Here is a 7,364-nt window from a genome sequence, read left to right as displayed (position 1 = left end):
CTCACTTTTTTACTCTTCTCAACTTCCTTCCATATTTTGCCCTATTTCATGCTTTTGCTCAACTTCCTTCCTCACACAATATAAATACTTTTTATTCCTTTAGATATACTTCACTTTCACATCACTTCTTATGTGGCCGACACTTGCATTCCCGCATTCCATTTCATAAGAACGTGCTTCAATTTTCTAGAAGATTTTGTATCTGACTTCTCACTTTTCTACTCCCTCATTTTTCATATGTTAATAATCCTTAAACCAACTCCTTATAAGTGGGTCGAGGATTTACTCATGGGTCAGTAATCCAAATATGGGCTAAAATACATAGACTTTAAAATTTAGATAAAAATTAAATGAGCCTTCTTTTTTTATTGATCTGGCTAAATTTATCGAGCTTAGACTGGTATTAAATTTGAGTGCAAAGACATTCTTATATTTAGATATAATTATTTTATTAATTTTAAAAATAAGACTGACATATAAAAATAGAATAAAATATTGTCATATTAATGGATGATTACCATATAATAATTTTGCGATAAAATTCACCAGATTAGTGGTTGGGGGAACTTGGATTCCTCATGCCCATGCACCTTCGCAATCCATATAAGGTTTTTGTTTGCTTGTTATGGTGCATAAGCATTCACTTCAAAAGATGTTAAAAAAGAAAATGGGTCCAAGGATGTCTGCCCACCCTCCCTCTGAATTATTCTCTTGTCTTTTTCACTTCCATGCATGCATCCTTTTCCTGAATCTCACTTGTGCTCACATCTGATTAGCCCATCTGAACTACTTCCTCACAGTGTCATGGAAAACAAAGATAGACAGTCACATTCGTATGTTTCTTTCCGTTAATAGAATTTAACTTCTTTTACGGTGTACCCATGTTTATCTTTTTATTTTAAATACCAAGTACTAATTTATTTAGTTTGTTTTAAGGTTATTTTGTTGGTCTGAATCCCATTTAGTAAGATATTTGTTACGTACTAGAAAGAAATGGGTTAACTTATTAAATATTTAGCTTCATGAAGCCCTGTTGACCAAACTAATTCACTATTTTAGCTGAATATTAATGTTTAGTAGGTTGCCAATTTTATCATCTAACTATGATGGTTAAAAATAAGCGATTTAACAGTTAGAAATTTCTAAGTTAATTTTGTTACAAAAAAAATCTAATAAAATTAATTCTTCCAAAAGAGGGCTACAATTTTATTTGTCATTAGAAATAAAAACAGTCAATTATAGTTACTTTATTAACATAATTGATAATTGTCAAAATTAAATTTCTTTCTTTAAGGAGATTAATATGTATGCCTTAACAATTATAATTGATTTTTATTTTTATCTCGATATTCTTTATTTATTTTTCACGAATTACATATTCATATTTTTTTTAAAAGGTAATTAACATAATTGAGGACGTAGAGAATATATAAACTAAACTTATGAGTGATTAGAGCTAATAATTTTTTTAGAGTTACAAATATTATTATATCATATCTATCATCCTCCTTTTCTTTTTTTTTTTTTTACTTTTATTTCATTTTTAATAACAGAGAGAAGTAAAGATTCGAATTTAAAATTTCAGTCTTCTTTATAAAATTTTCCGCTAAATAATATCTCGATCGTCTCTATATATTCTTTTTGACAAAATTATGGATATTTTGCTAAAAATATTTATTGCCGTCAACTCAGCTACATCTGTATTATTCAACAAATAATTTTTATATATCCATAAATTGTAATGAATAAATAAATTGCTTCGTATCTAATTATTAAAAGATGCTAAATATGAATTTAATATAAATGAAGAAGTACATTTTTAAATATTTAATCTGCAAACAAACAAGTCAAATAATTTATTCATTCCTTTGATAGGACTTCTGGTGACGTGAAATAGGGAAAAAAGATAAAATCATTGGGTTAAAAGGTTAAAAAAAGAATCATTGGGTTGAAAATTATTCCTACTTTAGTTATCGTAAAAGACAGCCGATGCACAATAATAATCGTAAAGCAAATGTGTTTTCATTAGACTTCCATTTCATTTGTCATTATTGGAAAGTTACAAATTCAGTACGTTAATTTTTTAAATATTTCTATAATGTTTGAACTTATTTTTTCAATCAAATATCTTAAAGTATGTATATGATGTTATCTTTTACAGATTTTATTAATCAATATACTAATTTTATACATAAATAATCTAAATAATTTTACTTTATATTATTCATAATTTCTTTTTTTGTTTTAGTTTTTTATATTTTCTTTTAAATATTTTTAGCATTAAAATAAAATTGTTGGATTATTTTATATTTATTTATTATTATTATTATTATTCATTTTCTAAAAGAAAGAAATCTACTCATTATTCTTTGAATTCTAAAAGTTACTTTTTTTTTAAGAAGAAATTAATACCTCTCTTTCTTAGTAAAAAAATATATTTTGTTTTTACTTTTAGTAAAGTGAATGCAAGAAAATAAAAATAAAAAATAACATTTAATTTTCTTTCAATCTTCTATTTAGATGAATGAGAAATTCTTTTAATTATGTTCTTTTAATATCTTGAGAAATAATATTATTTTTCAAAAATAATGCTAAAAATGAGATTATCTTAAATAGGGATATTTACGTTAATTTAATATTTAAAATGAGTAGGTAACTGATTCCATACGTCATATTGATATTCTTTACAAGTTCAAATACTTAATTGAATAAAAAAAATAATATAAACATAAAAATAAATTAGATAAAAAAATTAAAACACCAATTTTGTAATTTTTTTATTAAATTAAAAAAAGCTATTACATAAATAATTTAAAAGATACCTAAACCAATTAAGATATTTAATATTCTTATCAAAAGCAATTAATTCTTGTCACTTCTTTTTAAAATATTCTTGTTAAATCTTGTTAAAAGATAATAATATCTAGAAGTAAGTAATCTTCTTTCTTTTGTTAATTACTAAATCTGATTTTCAATTGGACCCATAATTATACCATCTCCATCTCCATTAGCAGTCATCATCCTCTTCCTATTTTTATTTCTTTTTCAGTTTTTCCTTATCAACCCTATACATCAACTTTTCTTTTTCTAAACCTTTGTTGTTGGCTTTATGAAAAGCAGGAAAAGAAAAAGTGACATATATATGGAGGTTTGCTGGAGACGTTTGTTGCCACCAACTCATCTTCATTAAGTTTTTTTAGACAAATTACAGAGAAATCAAATAAGTTTTCTTTTTTCCTTTTCTTGTTTAAAGGTGACATGAAATGGGAAAATTAAGAAAAAGAAAAAAGGTATTGGCTCTAGAGCCACATTTTTTTTTGTCTCTTTTACATATAATCCTTCAAACACTTCTTTTAATTTGTATTTATCCTTAATTTTATTTAAAGGTTTGAGGTTTAATTGGTATTAATGATCAAATGAGTAAAATTTCAATGAGTTTTGATCTAAATGGAATAAGAAATGATTTTTCTTTTCAATTTGATAACAAATTTTTTGTGGGTATGCATATATATAAATGATTTAATTGCTTCTTTAAAAAGATATTTTTTAATAAAAGTCTCATTGATTTAAATAAACATTGTAATTGATAATCGATAATTATAACTCATTCATATAAATATTATTAAATACTTTTTTAAATTTTTACTCTTAGTATAGAAAAGGATTCTTATGGATATAATTTATATTTAAAATATGATTTTATTTATACTACACAGGCATTGAAATGGGATTTACAAATCTTGATGTTGAAGTGAAATTAATTAGGTAAAATTGGTGAAACTATTGGATGCTAATGCAATGTGTTAATTAGTCAAAAAGACTATTTTATTTGGGATGCATGTCTCAAAGCCTTTTTATATTTATTTATTTATTTATTTATAAAGAGAGATCTAATTGAAAACGACATTGAAACACCAATTTCTGCTTGATAGACGAATGGAATTGTGAGGTGGAGAATATACAATCGTTAGCTGTCCTTTTCACTTTGATTTCTTCAGAGGAGACTACGCAATCAAAAAAGACCAACTTTAGTCAAATTGATTTTGAATGCTTTGCCGACTTCTATTCTTAATTCTTGTTTGTTTTCACTAATTTAATCTTTTTTTTCCTTGGTGTAGCTGATTCATTCACAGGGGGTTTCCTCGATTCATTTTTTCCTGAATTAGTGAAAATAAAAAGAAGTTCATATTAAGATTTAAGAAATTAAATAATTCAAAAAGACTTTTCACATTAACGAGTTTTTGATTTCTGAATATCCAACCCGTTAATTAATTCTTTATAATGTATTTTATTTTTCTTTACTAAATAAGACAGCAGTTGTTGCCGTTTTCCTAGAGTTTTCCGCAAACCTCTTTGAGATAAGTAGTTTTTTCTAAATGTAAAGTAAGTTTTCATGAAACTTATTATTTGAAATTCAACCACACATCGAATGATAATATGTCATATAATAAAAATATTATAATAATAAAAAAACTAAAATTTAAAATTTTTTAAATATCGCGGATGAAAATGCAATTAGATTATTGCTAAATTGACACTCATTGAAATTAATGAAAGACCAATTGCATATCAAATTAAGTTGTGATTCTCCCCTATGATATGGTCTGGTTTTATCCAGTTTGGTAGTGATAGCCACTGAAAATAGTATGTTTTAAATAAATAAAGGACAATCCCTCTCTTGGGGGACATAAGTAAAATTCTAAAAGAATCTAAATGCCTTAGTAGAAAGTCACACAAAAATTAAAGGAATAAATATTCTAGAAGCAAAATTAGTATTTAATCCACTTCTAACTAGAAGAAGGACAACAATTCTATGCCTATATAAAGACAGTTCTAATAGCAGTATCTTTCTCAATCACTAAATTAATTTTATGAGTTTTTCTAGTATGCATCTCCTATAATTTGCTATAATGAGTGAATTAAAAATAACCTAACTTGTTAACTTCTTTCATTTTTATTATTTATTTAGTAAGTAATATAAAATAGATTTTAATGGTCAAGATTAGAAATTAAAAATTTAAAAGTTATATTTAGGTGTAAATTACACCAAGTCCATGTTAAAGAAAATTCTAATTTATTTATTCGAATGTTATTGGAAAATGATTAGACCTTCAATAAAATTAAAGCATTCTATGAATATGAGTGATCGATCCAAATTGTATATATATACTTAAAGATATTTTAGAGTTTTAATGATATATTTCTATATATAATATGGTGAAAATATGTGTTTTTACCTCATTTTAGTTTTATTGTCTAAATTCAAGACATAATTGCTAAAGAAGAGACTTTGAGCTAAAAAATGCACTAATGAATTTTAATTGGACTGCGGCTATAAAATGCTCGAGATTCAGACACGCTGGTTATCAATAGCCTGAGCCTAACTTAATTCATTAAGGCCCAACAAAGGGAATTTAAGTAATTATTACGTAATTAGTGGATAATTATCTTTTAAGTTGTTTACTTTATTTAGGATAGTAAGGGATAACTATAGTAGTTATGTGCTAAGAAAAGAACTCCGACAAAGGGATTTCTATAAGCAGCAGAGGTTAATTAAAACAGGAAGTTCTTCGGCTACTACGACTCTCTCTAGAGAAGGTTTCTACTATTTTCTACTGAAATTTCTATAGTTCATCATCTTCTACATCTAACTAGCTTAAGTTGCATCATTCTTCAAAAAATCGGAGAAGCTTTTTGAAGACGTGGAGAAAGAGGACCAATCTTCTTAATTCCTTGAAAAGTCTTTGAACTTGGAGGGAGTTTTAGTTTACTTTTTTTATGTATCTTAAGTCTTTCTATTTAATTACAATGATCGTTGGATTAAGTATGTTAGACTAAGTTCCATAAGTGTTTAGTTTGACTTTTTACTTATGTACGAACCTTATATATTTTGAGTTTAATGAATGATTTTTTTACCTTCATATGTTCATTAGTTTCATCTATTATTATTGGTTGACCATCATATCAATGTAGTAATAATATTTGTTATAAAAATCTTTAGGTTAAAAATATTAGAAACATCATCTTTACTTTAATCTATGTTGGTATAAGAAACCTAAGTTGCATCATTAACTTGAGTGACTTGAGGAAAAATGCACATCACCATTTCATTTGTTAAATTTATACTTAAGGGAATTAAATGGATTATTAAAGCTAGACTAAATGTTATTTTATCATATAGTTTATATTAATCATTATAGTTGCATATTTATTTTCTGATTATTTAACTTTTTTATTAAAATTAAGATCATTCTCAAAACATTAGCTTAGAATGTTTATATTTATTTTCAATATTTTGTGTGATAGTTGGTTTTAATATATGCTCTATAATTCTTTATGACATCGACCTCGTGGTGAGCTTGTCCGAATTATTATTCAATTCATACACTTACAAATACTAATAATAATAATAATTTCTAGATGAAAATAGAAAATTGCATACATAAATTGAATGCCTATGTGTAGCCAATGCACATGGCATCAGTTTAAAAAGAAAAATACAAATAAGAAAAGAAAACAAAAGCATGTGTACTTGTTTTTGAATCAGCAGTTGCATGTGTCTTTGTTTGTAATGAATAGTGAATCTTTCCAGTGCCCCCAAGATTGGCGGGGGACTAATATATTCTAAATTTAATTAAAAAGTTAATTATGAAAATAAATAAAACAAAAGACAACAACAAGTCTTCTTAGGCTCTAACTCCTAAGTCTGAAGGCTATTCTCTTCCTCTTTTATTTTTTTAGTTAAGGTTTTATTTTTTATATACCTTCTGATCACTTTCAAATTGATAATAGTTCTTTGTTTTATTAATTAATCTTAATAAATGATATTAATATTTTTTAAAGATTTTTTTAAAAAATTATTTTTCTTACTAAAAATAAAAATAAGAAAATTAAGTCAAAACTCAAATATAGGAATTGGAATACATGAGTCAGAAGTATGAATTGAAAATGAAATTGATAAAACTAAAAATTAAAAATTAAAATTCAATATTTTGAAAGCTTAAATCATATATACAAAATAAACTCTAAACTCAAATAGGTAGTCCATTTAATTTAATTTAATTTAATTTTTGAACTAATTTTTTTAATATAGTAAATTAATAGACTCTAATATTATATTTCATTATATTAAATAGTATCGAATTAGAATTACAAATTAAAAAAAAAAGGTTAAATCTCTAATTTAAATATTTTTATAAAACTGAAAACTATTTGTATAACGTGAACTCTATCAAAAGCTAAAATTAGAACCCATTTGTTAAAAATTTGTCAGAATTATAATTAGGAGTGAGACCGAAACCAGAACCAAAACGAAATAAACTAAAAAAACGGTGTCGTTATAGTACGTTGATTCTAGATTTGAA

This window comes from Ricinus communis, chromosome 9 (assembly GCF_019578655.1).
Source record: "Ricinus communis isolate WT05 ecotype wild-type chromosome 9, ASM1957865v1, whole genome shotgun sequence".
Classification (NCBI taxonomy): Eukaryota; Viridiplantae; Streptophyta; class Magnoliopsida; order Malpighiales; family Euphorbiaceae; genus Ricinus; species Ricinus communis.
The sequence above is the reverse complement of the archived record's forward strand: the minus strand, read 5'-3'. Positions refer to the sequence as shown.